We start from the raw sequence: 16,147 nt of genomic DNA on the forward strand, positions 1-16,147 counted from the left end.
CAGGAGCTCAAGACCAGCCTGGCCAACATGGAGAAACCCGGTCTCTATTAAAAATACAAAAATTAGCCTGGCGTGGTGGTGGGAGAATCGCTTGAACTCGGGAGGTGGAGGTTGCCGTGAGCCAAGATTGTCCCACTGCACTCCAGCCTGGGTGACAGAGTGAGACTCTGTCTCAAAAAAAAAAAGAAAGAAAGAAAAACGAAAGATTTCCTACTTTTGGAGACTCCTGAATCCCTTGGCCTCTGCAGCACTTCCTCTCTCCTTTCTCCAGGACCATGCCTTCTGAGTCGACACTGTGCTGTTCCGCATACAGCCAGCTCCTTAGATGATGCGGTTCTCCAAGGTCCAAGACCCTCTTCTGTTTTAGCTTTATCAGGTCTCCCTGGGAAAGCTCATTCAGCCCTTAGCATCAAGTCTTAATTATATGCTGATACTTTCAAAGACTAATCTCCATTTGCAACCAATTTATCATGTTTCATATCAGTATTTCTACATGCTTAGTGAATAATAGGATTAGAAAGATTTTGGTTAAGGGATATAAAATTTTAGTTAGACAGGAGCACACAGTACAAGAGATCTATTGTAAAACATGTAACTATAGTTAATAACAATATATTGTATACTTGAAAATTGTGAAGAGTAGATTTTAAATGTTCTTATCACAAAAAAGATGTGTGTGAGTTAATGGATATATTAATTAGCTTAATTAGCTTGATTTAGCCATTCCACAATGTATGCATATATCAAAACATTGTCCCGGCTCAGTGGCTCATGCTTGTAATCCCAGCACTTTGTGGGGCCGAGGCAGAAGGATCACTTGAGCCCAGGAGTTTGAAATCAGCCTGGGCAACCAAGTAAGACCCTGTCCCTATAAAAAAATTTTAAAATTGCTCTTTCTCAGTGACCGGGTCCTAGGCTTAAGAGCAGAAGGGGAAGCGGAGCCAACATGCCAGTGGCCCGGAGCTGGGTTTGTCGCAAAACTTATGTGACCCCGCGGAGACCCTTCGAGAAATCTCGTCTCGACCAAGAGCTGAAGCTGATTGGAGAGTATGGGCTCCGGAACAAACGTGAGGTCTGGAGAGTCAAATTTACCCTGGCCAAGATCCGCAAGGCCGCCCGGGAACTGCTGACGCTTGAAGAGAAGGACCCACGGCGTCTGTTGGAAGGCAATGCCCTGCTGCGGCGGCTGGTCCGCAGTGGGGTGCTGGATGAGGGCAAGATGAAGCTGGATTACATCCTGGGCCTGAAGATAGAGGATTTCTTAGAGAGACGCCTACAGACCCAGGTCTTCAAGCTGGGCTTGGCCAAGTCCACCACGCTCGCGTGCTGATCCGCCAACCCCATATCAGGGTCCGCAAGCAGGTGGTGAACATCCCGTCCTTCATTGTCCGCCTCGATTCCCAGAAGCACATCGACTTCTCTCTGCGCTCTCCCTATGAGGGTGGCCGCCCGGGCCGCCTGAAGAGGAAGAATGCCAAGAAGGGCCAGGGTGGGGCTGGGGCTGGAGACCACGAGGAGGAGGATTAAGCCCACCTGTACCTCCTGGGCTGCTGGATTGTCTAGTTTTCCTGCCAAATAAACAGGATCAGCGCTTTAAAAAAAAACAAAAAAAATTTTTTTTTTTTTTTTTTTTTTTGAGATGGAGTCTCGCTCTGTGGCCCAGTCTGGAGTGCAGTGGCGCGATCTTGGCTCACTGCAAGCTCCGCCCCCCGGGTTCGCGCCATTCTCCTGCCTCAGCCTCCCGAGTAGCTGGGACTACAGGTGCCGGCCACCATGCCCGACTAATTTTTTTGTATTTTTAGTAGAGACGAGGTTTCACCAGATTAGCCAGGATGGTCTCGATCTCCTGACTTCGTGATCCGCCCGCCTCAGCCTCCCAAAGTGCTGGGATTACAGGCTTGAGCCACCGCGCCTGGCCTTGTCCCTTTTTTTTTTTTTTTAGACAGAGTCTCACTCTGTTGCCCAAGCTGGAGTGCAGTGGCGCGATCTTGGCTCACTGCAACCTCCATCTCCTGGGTTCAAGCAATTCTTGTGCCTCAGCCTCCGGAGTAGCTGGGATTACAGGTGTGTACCGCCATGCCTAGCTAATCTTTGTATTTTGAGTAGAAATGGAGTTTCGACATGTTGGCCAGGCTGGTCTTGAACTCCTGACCTCAGGTGATCCGCCTGCCTCAGCCTCCCAAAGTGCTGGATTACAGGCATGAGCCACCACGCCTGGCCTTTTTTTTGTTTTTGTTTTTAAGAGAAGGGGTGTCACCATGTTGCGCAGGCTGGTCTGGAACTCCTGGGCTCAAGAGATCCTCCCACCTTGGTCTCCCAAAGTGCTGGGATTACAGATGTTAACCACTGCACCCAGCCTGAACTTTGTCACATTTGAGCAGAGCTTGCAATGCAATTGTGTAGCTTGGCTGGGGTACTTTTGGTTAGCCCTCCTCTGTGAGAACAATGTGCCCCAGATAGTGCCTATTGTTCAGCATGGGTTCCAGAATAAGAAGATGTGTGCTGATCGGGCACGGTGTCTCACCCTGTAATGAGACACCTTCACTTAATGGCAGGCACTGTCATCCACACTACTCTCTCTGCTGAGGCTCTGCCCTTTACTTGTCTGTCACTACTTGTCCTTCAAGATTTACCCAGGCCGGGCACAGTGGTTCATGCCTGTAATGCCAGCACTTTGGGAGGCCGAGGCAGGTGGATCACCTGAGGTCAGGAGTTCGAGACCAGCCTGGCCAACATGGTGAAACCCTGTCTCTACTAAAAAAAATACAAAAACAAGCAAAAAAAAAAAAAAAAAAAAAAAAAATTGGCCGGGCGCGGTGGCTCATACCTGTAATCCCAGCACTTTGAGAGGCCGAGGCAAGTGGATCACCTGAGTTCAGAAGTTCAAGACCAGCCTGGCCAATATGGCGAAACCCCCTCTCTACTAAAAATACAAAAAAAACAAAAAATTAGCTGGGCATGGTGGCACATGCCTGTAATCCCACCTACTCGGGAGGCTGAGGCGGGAGAATCGCTTGAACCCGGGAGGCAGAGATTGCTGTGAGCCGAGATTGCGCCACTACATTCCAGCCTGTGTGATGGAGAGAGACTCGGTCTCAAAAATAAATAAATAAATAAAAATTAGCCAGGCATGGTGGTGCATGCCTGTAATCCCACCTACTTGGGAAGCTGAGGCAGGAGAATCGCTTGAACCCGGGAGGTGAAGGTTGCAGTGAGCAGAGATCGTGCCACTGCACTCCAGCCTCTTTTTGAGCCAGACTCTGTCTCAAAAAAAAAAATTAAAAAACAATAAGATTTACCTCCAGCCACATCTTGTATTAAGGAACCTTCTCCCCAGGTCGGATTAGATCTCCTCTCCCTGCTCTGTGCTCCTACAGCTCCTGGTGCCCACCTACCCCTCTCTTAGCATAAAGGTCACTAACGTCACCATTCCTGGCCCTGAACGTCCATGAGGACACAGACAGGGTTGGGTTTGTCTCTATGTTCCCTAGACTTGGTGGTCTCTCATTGCAGCCTCTCCTCCTGGGCTCAAGAGATCCTCCACCTCAGTCTCTCAAGTAGCTGGGACCACAGGTGCACACTACCATGACCAGCTAATTTTTGTATTTTTGGTAGAGATGGGGTTTTGTGGTGTTGCCCAGGTTGGTCTCAAACACCTGAGCTCAAGCAATCCACCCACCTTGGCCTCCCAAAGTGCTGGGATTACAGGGACGAGCCACCATGCCCGGCCTCAATGAAGTTTCTTAACCTCCTTCAACTTTTAATCTGTAAACTCTCATTACGGCAGTACCTACTTCCCCGGTTGCTGAGAAGACTGAGCGACGGAATCACACCAAGTGCTGGACAGGTGCTGCCCCCATAGGAAATTCTTTTTTTTTTTTTTTTTTGAGACAGAGTCTCTCTCTGTTACCCAGGCTGGAGTGCCATGGTGTGATCTCAGTTCACTGCAACCTCTGCCTCCCGGGTTCAAGTGATTCTCAAACCTCAGCCTCCCGAGTAGCTGGGATTACAGGTGCCCGCCACCATGCCTGGCTAATTTTTTTGTATTTTTAGTAGAGACAGGGTTTCACCATGTTGGCCAGGCTGGTCTCAAACTCCTGACCTCAAGACATCTGCCTGCCTCGGCCTCCCAAAGAAATTCTTACAAAATATTAGCTTTTATTATTATAATGATCCCCCATTTCCTTCACTCAGTCATCCAATCACCATGTCTGTAGATTCTAAGTTCTCAGGGTCTATTGAATCCGTCCTGTCTTTTCTGTCCCTCACCACTACCTCTTTAATCCAGCCTCCTGTCTCCTCTTGTCTGATGACTACAGAAGCTTCCTAACCCATCTTCTTCTTTTCTCTTCTTTTTTTCTTTTTCCTTTTTTTTTTCTTTTTGAGACAGAATCTTGCTCTGTCACCCAGGCTGGGGTGTAGTGGCTCAATCTCGGCTCACCACAACCTCTGCTTCTGGGGTTCAAGTGATTCTGCTGCCTCAGCCTCCCGAGTAGCCGAGATTACAGGCACACGCCACCACGCCCAGCTATTTTTTTTGTATTTTTAGTAGAGATGGGGTTTCACCATGTTGGCCAGGCCGGTCTCGAACTCCTGACCTCAGGTGATCCGCCCACCTTGGCCTCCCAAAGTGTTGGGATTACAGGCATGGGCCACTGCACCTGGCGTAACCCATCTTCTTGACTCCACTCTTGCCCCTTTCAATCCTTTCTCCACATTTCTAGCATGGCTTTTTCTGAAAACCAATTTGACTCATGTCAGCTTCCGGTTGAACTGAACTTCTTTCAGTTCCTCAAATTGACAGAGCTTTGCCCTCCTCCACAAATGCTGTTTTCTCTGCTGGGGCCTCCTGTCCCTTAAGCCACCTCCATGGACTGGCTTCCTCTTCTTTCTGCCCCCCACGTAAATTTTAGGCTGCCTGCCCACCTCCAAGACTGCTGGGTGTCCCTGCTGTGTGTCACCCTCCTCTGAAGAGCCTTGGTGTTGGTGTGCCCCGTCACAGCGCTCATCACACATCCCTGCAGCGCTGAGTTCAGGGAGTGTCTCCCAGCACCACACTGGCAGCTCCGTACGGCAAGGTTTCTGTTTTGTTCACCACTGTACCTCTAGAATTTAGTACAGGCCTGACATGTTAAAATCACTCGACTTACTTTTATTTTATTTTATTATTTTATTTTATTTTGAGACGGAGTCTCACACTCTGTCGCCCAGAGACAGGGTTTCCTCATGTTGGCCAGGCTGGTCTCGAACTCCTAATCTTAGGTGATCCACCCACCTCGGCCTCCCAAAGTGCTGGGATTACAGGCATGAGCCACTGTGTCTGGCCGTTTGACTTACTTTTCATAGGGAATACATGCATATCATAGAAAATCTGAAAGGTGCAAATCGATGTACAGTAAAAAAAAAAATTCTCTTTTCACCCTGATTCCCCAATCACCCACTGACTATACCTCTATACCTTTTTAATTAATTAATTATTTAATTAATTTTTTTGAGATGGCGTTTCTCTCTTGTTGCCCAGGCTGGAGTGCAATGGAGCAATCTTGGCTCTCTGCAAGCTCCACCTCATGGGTTCAAGTGATTTTTCTGCCTCAGCCTCCGAAGTAGCTGGGATTACAGGCGCCCGCCACCACGCCCAGCTAATTTTTTTGTATTTTTAGTAGAGATGGGGTTTCATCATGTTGGCCAGGCTGGTCTCGAACTCCAGACCTCAGGTGATCTGCCCACCTTGGCCTCCCAAAGTCCTGGGATTACAGGCGTGAGCCACCACACCTGGCCTTCTCCAAGATATTCTATGTGAAAACAAGCATATATGCATATACACTCTGGGGATTATCGTATATTTTACACATATTCTGCACCTGATTACTTTCTTACTTAATATTGTGTCTTGGAAAATATGCATTTTCAGTGTATATAAAATGGATTTTTAAAACTCAGTATACTGTACCTTTGTAAAGATGTATCATAAATTGTTTAATCAGTCTTCATCACTGGGCATTTAAGTTCTTTATTTAAGTTCAAATAAATAATAAATTACCACTCTGTCACACAGGCTGGAGTGCAGTGGTGTAATCACGGCTCACTGCAGCTTCAGCCTACTGGGCTTAAGCAATCCTCCCTCCTCAGCCTCCTGAGAAGCTGGAACTACAGATGCGTGCCATCACGCCTGGCTAATTTTTTTTTTTTTTTTTTTTTTTTTTTTTTGGTAGAGACAAGGTTTCTTCAGGTTGTCCAGGCTGGGTTTTTTAGCATTTTTTGTTTGTTTGTTTGTTTGTTTGCTTGCTTCTTTGTTTTTTGAGACAGGGGTCTCATTCTGTTGCCCAGGCTGGAATGCAGTATCATGATGAGGACTCACTACAGCCTCAATCTCCCGGGCTCAATTGATCTTTCTGCCTCAGCCTCTGAGTAGCTGGGACTATGGGCACACACCACCATGTCTGGCTAATTTCTGTATATTTTTTTTTTTTTGTAGAGATGAGGTTTCATCATGTTGCCTAGGCTGGTCTCCAACTCATGAGCCCAAGAGATCCACCCACCTTGGCCTCTCAAAGTGCTGGGATTACAGGCCTGAGCCACCTCGCCTGGTCAAGTTCTTTTCAATATTTTGCTATTATAAACAATGTTACCCTGAATATCCTTGAACGTGTCATTTCACACGTAAGTGAGTATATCCATAGGACAAATTCTGAAAAGTAAAATGGTTGAGTGAAACTGTACACACACTTTTTTTTTTGTTTTGAGACAGTCTCGCTCTGTTGCCCAGGCTGGAGGGCAGTGGCGAAACCTTGGCTCACTGCAATCTCTGTCTCCCAGGTTCAAGTGGTTCACATGCCTCAGCCTCACAAGTAGCAAGTGCCACTATGCTTGGCCTTTTTTTTTTTTTTTTTGGTTTCGCTCTTGTTGCCCAGGCTGGAATGCAATGGTGCGATCTTGGCTCACCGCAACCTCCGCCTCCTGGGTTCAAGCGATTCTCCTGCCTCAGCCTCCTTAGTAGCTGGAACTACAGGCGCCCATCAACATACCCGGCTAATGTTTGTATTTTTAGTAGAGATGGGGTTTCTCCATGTTGGTCAGGCTGGTCTCAAACTCCCGACCTCAGGTGATCCACCTGCCTTGGCCTCCCAAAGTGCTGGGATTACAGACGTGAGCCACCACACCCAGCCTAATTTTTGTATTTTTAATAGAGACAGGGTTTCACCATATTGTCCAAGCTGGTCTTGAACTCCTGGCCTCAAGTGATCCGCCAGCCTCAGCCTCCCAAAGTGCTGAGATTGTAGGCCCGGCCCACACACACTTTTTTTTTTTTTTTTTGAGACAGAGTCTTGTTTTGTTGCCCAGGCTGGAATGCAGTGGTACGATCTCAACTCAGTGCAACTTCTGCCTCCTGGGTTCAAGCCATTCTTCTGCCTCAGCCTCCCGAGTAGCTGGGACTACAGGCGCACGCCACCATGCCTGGCTAATTTTTGTATTTTTAGTAGAGATGGGGTTTCACCATATTGGCCAGGCTGGTCTTGAACTCTTGACCTCGTGATCCGCCTGCCTTGGCCTCCCAAAGTTCTGGGATTACAGGCCCAGCCTCACACAATTTTAATAGTGTGTTAGATATGCCAGACTGCTTTCCACTGAAGTTCACCAATTTACACTGTGATCCATACATTCTTCACATGACTGTCCACGTGGTATTATTATACCCTTTGGGTTTTGGCCTATCTGATAGTGACAAAAAGAATATCATTGTGGTTTTGTCATATCTCTTTTTATAGTTGAAGTTGAACATCTTATCATATACTTAAGGTCCATTTGCAAACTTAAAGGGCAAATAACAAAGTGGGAAATTACAAATCATATCAATGAGACAAAGACAAACAAGAAATTGAAAAAAAACTTGAACTGGAATGTTACGAAAGAAGAAATCCAAATGGGCAATAAAGGAACTACCAATTAAAAATTGGAATCAGCCAGGCACGGTGGCTCACGACTGTAATCTCAGCACTTTGGGAGGCCGAGGTGGGCGGATCATCTGAGGTTGGGAGTTCAAGACCAGCCTGGCCAAAGTGGCAAAACCCTGTCTCTAGTAAAAATACAAAAATTAGCCGGTGTTGTGGTGTACGCCTGTAATCCCAGCTACTTGGGAGGCTGAGGCACCAGAATCACTTGAACCCGGGAGGCAGATGTTGCAGTGAGCCGATATCGTGCCATTGCACTCCACTCTGGGCAACAGAGTGAGACACTGTCCCCAAAACTAAACTAAACTAAAATCACAATAAAGCACCACTGCATACTCTTCTGAGTGGTTAAAATTAAGAAGTCTGTGAAAACCAAATAATGCCAGTGAAGTAGAGCAGTGGGAACTCTCACACACTGGGGCAGGAGTATAAATTGGTAAACTGTACAGACAAGTGGTATAGCATTATTTAGAAAAACTGAAGATATAAACACCCTTTATCCCAGCAATTCCACTCCTAGTATACATACTCCTTGACAAAGCCTTCCCTATGTGTTCCAGGAGTCTTATAAATTATTGTTTAGAGCAGAAGTATTTCTAATAGAACTAAAATGGAAAACCTAGCTGGGCTTGGTGGCATGCACCTGTGGTCCCAGCTACTCAGGAAGCTGAGGTGGGAGGACCGCTTGAGCCCAGGAGTTCGAGGCTACAGTGAGCTATGATCTCACCACTGCATTCCAGCCTGAGCAACAAACACAGTGAGACCCTGTCTCTAAAAATAAGAAAGGGGGGGACCTCAAATGTTTGTTCATAGTAAAGTGGAAAACTAAATTGTGGTTTATTAATATAGTGGAAATCGCACAGCAATAAAATGAACAAATCACAGCTTTACACATCAATGTGGCTGGATTGCCAAAAGGAAAGGGAATAATGGTGATGGGAGTCAGTGTAGTGGTTACATCTTCAGGGAAGCAAAGGGTATATGGGAAGGCCACACAGTTGGGAGCTGGTCTGCTAAGACTGGCTATATTTTATTTCATGGCCTGGGTAATGATTACACAAATGTTGGCTTTATCTTTAAATTGTACTTATTATATTTCATATATGCCCTGTGTGTATGATTGCCAGGGTTTGAATGTATATGTTCCTCCAAAAATCATGTTGAAATCTAGTCACCAAGGTGATGATATTAGGAGGTGGGGCTCTGGGAGGTGGTCAGGTTGATTAGGTCATGAGGGCAGAGCCTCTGCCTTTTTTTTTTTTCTTTAAGGTGTGCACTTTTATTCAACTTGGTCTCAGGTCAGTGTACAGGTAAGCCCTGGCTGCCTCCACCCACTCCCAGGGAGACCAAAAGCCTTCATACATCTCAAGTTAGGGGACAAAAAAGGCGGGGCATGAAGGCTGATCATTCAAAATAAAACAAAATAAAAAAATTAAGGCGAAGATTTAAAAAATTTTGCATTACATAATTTACATGAAAGCAATGCTATCACCTCCCCTGTGTGGACTAGGGAAAGGACCAGGCCATTCTCCTTAGAGAGAAGTGGGGTGGCTTTTAGGAGGGCAAGGGGCTTCCTGTAACAATGCATCTCACGATATTTGGAATGACTATTAAAAAAAGAGCAATGTACAATCAAAGTCCTCGGCCACATTGTAGAACTTTGGAGGATGCTCGCTCCAACCAACTGCTGTCACCTTCACTGTTCCAGTTTTTAAATCCTGAGTCAAGTCAAAAAAAAGCCCAAAACAAAACAACAACAACAAAAATAAAGCCATGCCAATCTTACCTTGTTTCCTGTGCGTTAGGTTTTGTCAAGAAAGTGTGTAATGCAACTAAGTCACAGTCCACCTGGAAGCATTCATGGATGATGGAGGGGCCGGACTGGTCATAATTCTGCTTGCTGATCCACATCTGCTGGAAGGTAGACAGCGAGGCCAGGATGGAGCCACTGATGCACACGGAGTACTTGCGCTCGGGAGGAGCAATGATCTTGATCTTCATCATGCTGGGCGCTAGGGTGGTGATCTTCTTCTGTATCCTGTTGGTGATGCCAGGGTACATGGTGGTGCCACCAGACAGCACTGTGTTGGTGTACAGGTCTTTGCAGATGTCCACGTCACACTTCATGATGTAGTTGAAGGTAGTTTTGTGGATGCCACAGGATTCCATGCCCAGGAAGGAAGGCTGGAAGAGCACCTCGGGGCAGTGGAACCGCTCATTGCCGATGGTGATGACCTGGCCATCCAGCAGCTTGTAGCTCTTCTCCAGGGAGGAGCTGGAGGCCACCATGGCCATCTCCTGCTCGAAGTCCAGGGCAACGTAACACAGCTTCTTCTTGATGTCACGCATGATTTCCCCGCTCGGCCGTGGTGTGAAGCTGTAGCCGTGCTCAGTGAGGATCTTCATGAGGTAGTGAGTCAGGTCCCAGCCAGCCAGGTCCAGAGGCAGGATGGCATGGGGGAGGGCATACCCCTTGTACATGGGTGGTACGGACAGAGGCGTACAGGGGCAGCACGGCCTGGATGGCCACGTACATGGCTGGGGTGTTGAAGGCCTCAAACGTGATCTGGGTCATCTTCTCGCGGTTGGCTTTGGGGTTCAGGGGGGCCTCGGTCAGCAGCACAGGGTGGTCCTCGAGAGCCACACGCAGCTTGTTGTAGATATGGTGCCAGATCTTCTCCATGTCGTCCAGCTGGTGATGATGCCGTGCTCGATGGGGTACTTCAGGGTCAGGATGCCTCTCTTGCTCTGGGCCTCGTTGCCCACATAGGAGTCCTTCTGACCTACACCCACCATCATGACCTGGTGCACCCCATGATGGAAGGGAAGATGGCCCAGGGGACATCGTCGCCCGTGAAGCCGGCCTTGCACATGCCAGAGCCGTTGTCAACAAGGAGCGCAGCAATATCATCGTCCATGGTGAGCTGGCTGGGGGTGTGGACAGGCAGCCAAGCGGCGAGGGTGAGGCTCTGTGCTTGCGGAGCGGACGCGGTCTCCTTTTTTTTTTTTTTTTTTTTTTTTTTTTGAGACAGCGTTTACTCTGTTGCCCACACTGGAGTGCAGGGCTCCCTGCAGCCTCAACCTCCTGGGTTCAAGCGATCCTCAAGCTCCCTGGGACCACATATACACGCCACCATGCCCAGCCAGGTATGGTGGTTCATGCCTGTAATCCCAGCACTTTTGGAGGCTGAGGCAGGTGGATCGCTTTCAGCTCAGGAGTTCAAGACAAGCCTGGCCAACAAGGCAAATCCCAGCACTTTGGGAGGCCGAGGCAGGCAGATTGCTTTGAGCTCAGGAGTTAAGACAAGCCTGGCCAACATGGCAAAACCTCGTTTCTACAGAAAATACAAAAATTAGCTAGGTGTTTGTGGCTCAAGCCTGTAGACACAGCTACATGGGAGGCTGAGGTTAAAGAATTGCTTGAACCTGGGAGGCGGAGGTTGCAGTGAGCTATAAACATTCCACTGCACTCAAACCTGGGTGACAGAGTGAGACCCTGTCTCAAAAAAAAAAAAAAAAAAGAGGTGAGGTGGGTAGGGAGTTCAACTTTGTTGCCCAGGATGGTCTCGAACTCCTAGGCTCAAGCATCCCAAAGTGCTGGGATTACAGGTGTAAGCCACTGTGCTGGGGCCTTATCTCACAGTTTCTGTGGGTCAGGAGTCCAGGAATAACTTAGCCAGGTCCTCTGCCCAGGGTCTTCCAGGGCTGCAGTCAAGGTATGGACTGGGCTACATTGTCATCTGGAGGCTCCAATGGGGAAGAATCTGCTTCCAAGCTCATGCAGATTATTGGCAGAATTCATTTCGCTGTGGCTGTGTGGCTGAGGGCCCTGGCTTTTTATTGTTGGCAGGAGGCCTCTGGCAAATTCTAGAGGCCACCCAGAGTTCCTTGCCATGTAGGCTTCCTCAACATGTGGGTTATTTCATCAAGCCAGCAAGGAGAATCTACTGATTCAATCTGCTAACATAGAGTCTTATATAACATGATATAATCTGGAAGTGACAGCCCACCACCTTTGCCATATTCATTAGAAGTGGGTCATAGGTTCTGCCCACATGCAAAGTGAGGGGATCACACAAGGATGTGGACACTAGGAGGTGGGAATTATTAGGATTCTCCTTAGGGTTAGTCAGCTACAACTGCTTATTGTTTTGGAAGGTGTTGCCTATTTTTTTCCCTTTTTTTTCTTATCAATTTACAAGACCTCTATAGATTAAATAAACACACCCTTTGTTTGCCACATAAGGTGCCGCTTCAATACTTTTTTTTTTGTTTTTGAGACAAAGTCTCACTCTGTTGTCCAGTCTGGAGTGCAGTGGTGCAGTCATGGCTCATTGCAGCCTGGACCTCCTGGACTCAAGCAATCCTCCCACCTCAGCCTCCTGAGTAGCTGGGACTACAAGCACCACCACACTTGGCTAATTATTTTTTAGTGGAGATAGGGTCTCATTATGTTGCCCAGGCTGGTCTCAAACTCCCGGGCTCACGCAATCCTCCTGCCTCAGCCTCCCGAAGTGCTGGCTTTATAGGTGTGAGCCACCATGCCTGGCCTCAATACATTTTTGATAAATAAATAAATCACTTAATGAATATCTCTACTGGTTTTTGTACAAATTTGTCAGCAGCAACAATGATTTCATCAGCCTTTTCAAGAGTCTGTTTCTGTTACCAAGAAAGCTGAGCTAGGTCAAAGCACAGAATTTAACTGAGGTTCAAGAATTTAAACCGAAGTACTGATTTGGATTTGATTTGAAATTGCATTTACTTTGATTTATGCAAAATGAATCAAAGTAGTACAAAAGATCAACCTTCAGTGAGGCTGCAAGGAGGAAGACAAGGCAGGCATTCCTCTTGTGTCTCATGGAGATGCACCTGAAGCCCTGTAGTCTTGGCACCCCATATGGAATCTGATGTTTGTCAGGTTGGAGGAGCATGGAACGGTGAAGCCTTGCTGTCTTTTTTTTTTTTTTTTTCTTTTTATGAGACATGGGTCTCACTATGTCATCTAGGCTATAGTGCAGTGGCACAATCACAGCTCATTGCAGGCTTGAAGTCCTGGGCTCTAGTGATCCTCTCTCCTTAGTCTCCCAAGTAGCTGGGACTACAGGTATGCATGCGCCACCAAGCCTGGCTAATTTTCTAATTTTTTGTAGAGATGAGGTCCTGCTGTGTTGCCCAGACTGGTCTCAAACCACTGGCTTAAATGATCCTCCCACCTTGGCCTCCCAAAGTGCTGGGACTACAGGCATGAGCCACCATGCTTGGCCAAGGCTTGCTGTCTTGTATGCCTCTAGCAACCTCGATACCCCCAAAGTCTTACATCACCAGGCAGTGCCATACATTCCCCTCTCTTGTAAGCCACATCACCAGTGCCCTTTGTCCAGGTGCTGGGCTTTACGGATTTGCTGTGCCAGCCCTGGCCATGTCCCCCTTACTTGTGCCTGGACTGCAGAGCCAAGCAGTTGTCCAATTATTTCACACAGGCTTCTTCCTTTTGCCCAGGAAAACCACTCGGAATCATTCAAGACTCAACTCCTGGTGGGGTGCGGTGGCTCACGCCTGTAATCCCAGCACTTTGGGAGGTCAAGCGGGTGGATCACGAGGTCAGGAGCTCAAGACCGTCCTGGTTCACATGGTGAAACCCCCGTCTCTACTAAAAATACAAAAAATTAGCCAGGCATGGTGGCAGGCACCTATAATCCCAGCTACTCAGGAGGGTGAGGCAGGAGAATCGCTTGAACCCGGGAGGCGGAGGTTGCAGTGAGCCGAGATCAAGCCACTGCACTCCAGCCTGGGCAACAAAGCAAGACTCTGTCTCAAAAATAAATAAATAAATAAAATAATTCAGCTCCTAGGCTGTCTCCTAGAGAAACATCAGCATTTCCAGGCCGTGGTAGTTATACCATCATCTTTGTGTGAACCTCTGTGTTAACTTCCACTACAAAGTTCTGTCACTGGGCCAGGTACAGTGGCTCACGCCTGTAATCCCAGCACTTTGGGAGGCCGAGGCGGGCGGATCACGAGGTTAGGAGATCGAGACCAGCCTGGCCAACATGGTGAAACCCCGTCTCTACTAAAAACACAAACATTATCTGGGTGTGGTGGCGCATGCCTGTAATCCCAGCTACTCGGGAGGCTGAGGCAGGAGAATCGTTTGAACCCAGGAGGCAGAGGTTGCAGTGAGCCGAGATCGTGCCACTGCACTCCAGCCTGGTGACAGAGGAATACTCCGTCTGAAAAAAAAAAATGCTGTCATTGATCTATTGTTTTATTGTGTTTACATTTCTGTTTCACTAGATAGTAAGACCCTCAAGGACATGGACTGAGTCTGATTTTCCTGTGGTCTTGTTTGTCCAGCTGTCCATGCATGATCTCCATATGGGTGTCCCATGGGCACATCACCATGCCCACTGCTGAACTCATCTGGAGCACTCTCTGAATGTCCATACATCACCCAAGCCTCTATCATTGCATCTCTCACATGAGCTTGCTGTTTCCTATTTATGAGTCTGACTCTCCTACTAGATAGCGAACAACTGAAGACAGAAACCAGGTGAGTTTCATTTATTCTTGTATTCCCTGCTGCCCAACACAGTGTCTGCCACATAGGGGTTAATTCATGTTCATTGAACTGAACCAGATATTTGTATCTTCAGGGCCATTTACCTAAGAAATGCTCAAGACCTGTTTGTTACATTACATTCTAGAAAAGATGCTTCTCCCAAAGCCTTCTGCCCACCCTCCTTCTCTGGCAGGCTTGGATTAACACTGAGAGCCAATAGTTTGTCACATAGCAACAATAGTAAAGAATGAGCTACTGCCGAATAGAGCAGACGCTTGCCTGCTGCAGAGAGCAGAGCAGAGCTATTTTGAGATCCTTTAGGTAGAGTCACAGTCTGATAGGTCCACACATTGTGGCTATAGTTACCACACATGGCATCAGCTTAGGGGGTACAAGGCATCAAAAAAATCTTATTTGCATATCAGTTTCTTTTGCCATCCTTTGGAGAATCCTTTTAGAATATAAAGGACTAGGCTGGGTACGGTGGCTCATGCCTGTAATCCGCACACTTTGGGAGGCAGAGGCAGGCAGATCACCTGAGGTCGGGAGTTTGAGACCAGCCTGACCAACATGGAGAAACCCTGTCTCTACTAAAAATACAAAAAAGTTAGCTGGGTGTCATGGCACATGCCTGTAATCCCAGCTATTTGGGAGGCTGAGGCCGGAGAATCCCTTCAGCCTGGGAGGCGGAGGTTGCAGTGAGCCGAGATCACACCATTGCACTCCAGACTGGGCAACACGAGTGAAACCATGTCTCAAAAAAAAAAAAGAAAAGAAAAGAAAAAAAAAGAATATAAAGGACCAAATTTTAGGTATTTTTTTCTAATTTTCTAATTGTGAAGTCAATTGGGCTTTTGTTTATAATACTGTTAACATATTTTAATATTCCACTGAATTACTGTACAGATGTGCTAATTGATATATAAGATGACCACATATTCTAGGGCCGGGCATGGTGGCTCACACCTGTAATCCCAGCACTTTGGGAGCCCGAGGCGGGTGGATAACCTGAGGTCAGGAGTTCAAGATCAGCCTGGCCAACATGGTGAAACCCTGTCTCTACTAAAAATACAAAAATTAGCTGGGCATGGTGGTGCATGCCTGTAGTCCTAGCTGCTCAGGAGGCTGAGGCAGGAGAATCGCTTGAGCCCAGGAGGCAGAGGTAGCAGTGAACTGAGATCGCACCACTGCACTCCAGCCTGGGTGACAGAGTGAGACTGTCTCAAAAAAAAAAAAAAAAAAAAGACCACATATTCCAAACAAAAAGCAGGACCCAGGTGTCAGCCCAAACTTCCCAGCATCGTACCCATGGCCCTCTGTGGTCTGGCTGGGCCCACCTTTTCAGTGTCCTCTCCTGCCTGGGCACACGATGCTCTACCCATGGTGAGCAGCATTTAGGCACCAATGTGACAGGTGCTTATGCTCATGCATTATCCATCCATGTTTGCCTTGAGGGAGCCCCACCACTCTGGCCAGTAACTATTTATTTCTATGAGCTTCTCTCCAAGTAGATGATGTGTCACCAGGGCAGGAACAGTGTGTACTCCATCTTTGAATTCATAGTACCCAGCACAGTGCTGGGCACAGAGAAGAGGCTTCATAAGGGTTGGGTTGGGGTATAAAGACTGCAAGTTCT

The 16,147-nt window shown here is 47.5% G+C and overlaps 2 pseudogenes; one reads left to right on the forward strand and one right to left on the reverse strand.

Annotated features, from left to right (window-relative positions):
• Positions 1–929: 929 nt before the first annotated feature.
• On the forward strand, positions 930–1,607 carry LOC129023294 (small ribosomal subunit protein uS4-like; annotated as a pseudogene).
• An 8,121-nt stretch (positions 1,608–9,728) lies between these two features.
• Positions 9,729–11,050, reverse strand: LOC129023167 (actin, cytoplasmic 1-like; annotated as a pseudogene).
• Positions 11,051–16,147: the final 5,097 nt, after the last annotated feature.

Source organism: Pongo pygmaeus, chromosome 23 (assembly GCF_028885625.2).
Source record: "Pongo pygmaeus isolate AG05252 chromosome 23, NHGRI_mPonPyg2-v2.0_pri, whole genome shotgun sequence".
NCBI classification, from domain to species: domain Eukaryota; kingdom Metazoa; phylum Chordata; class Mammalia; order Primates; family Hominidae; genus Pongo; species Pongo pygmaeus.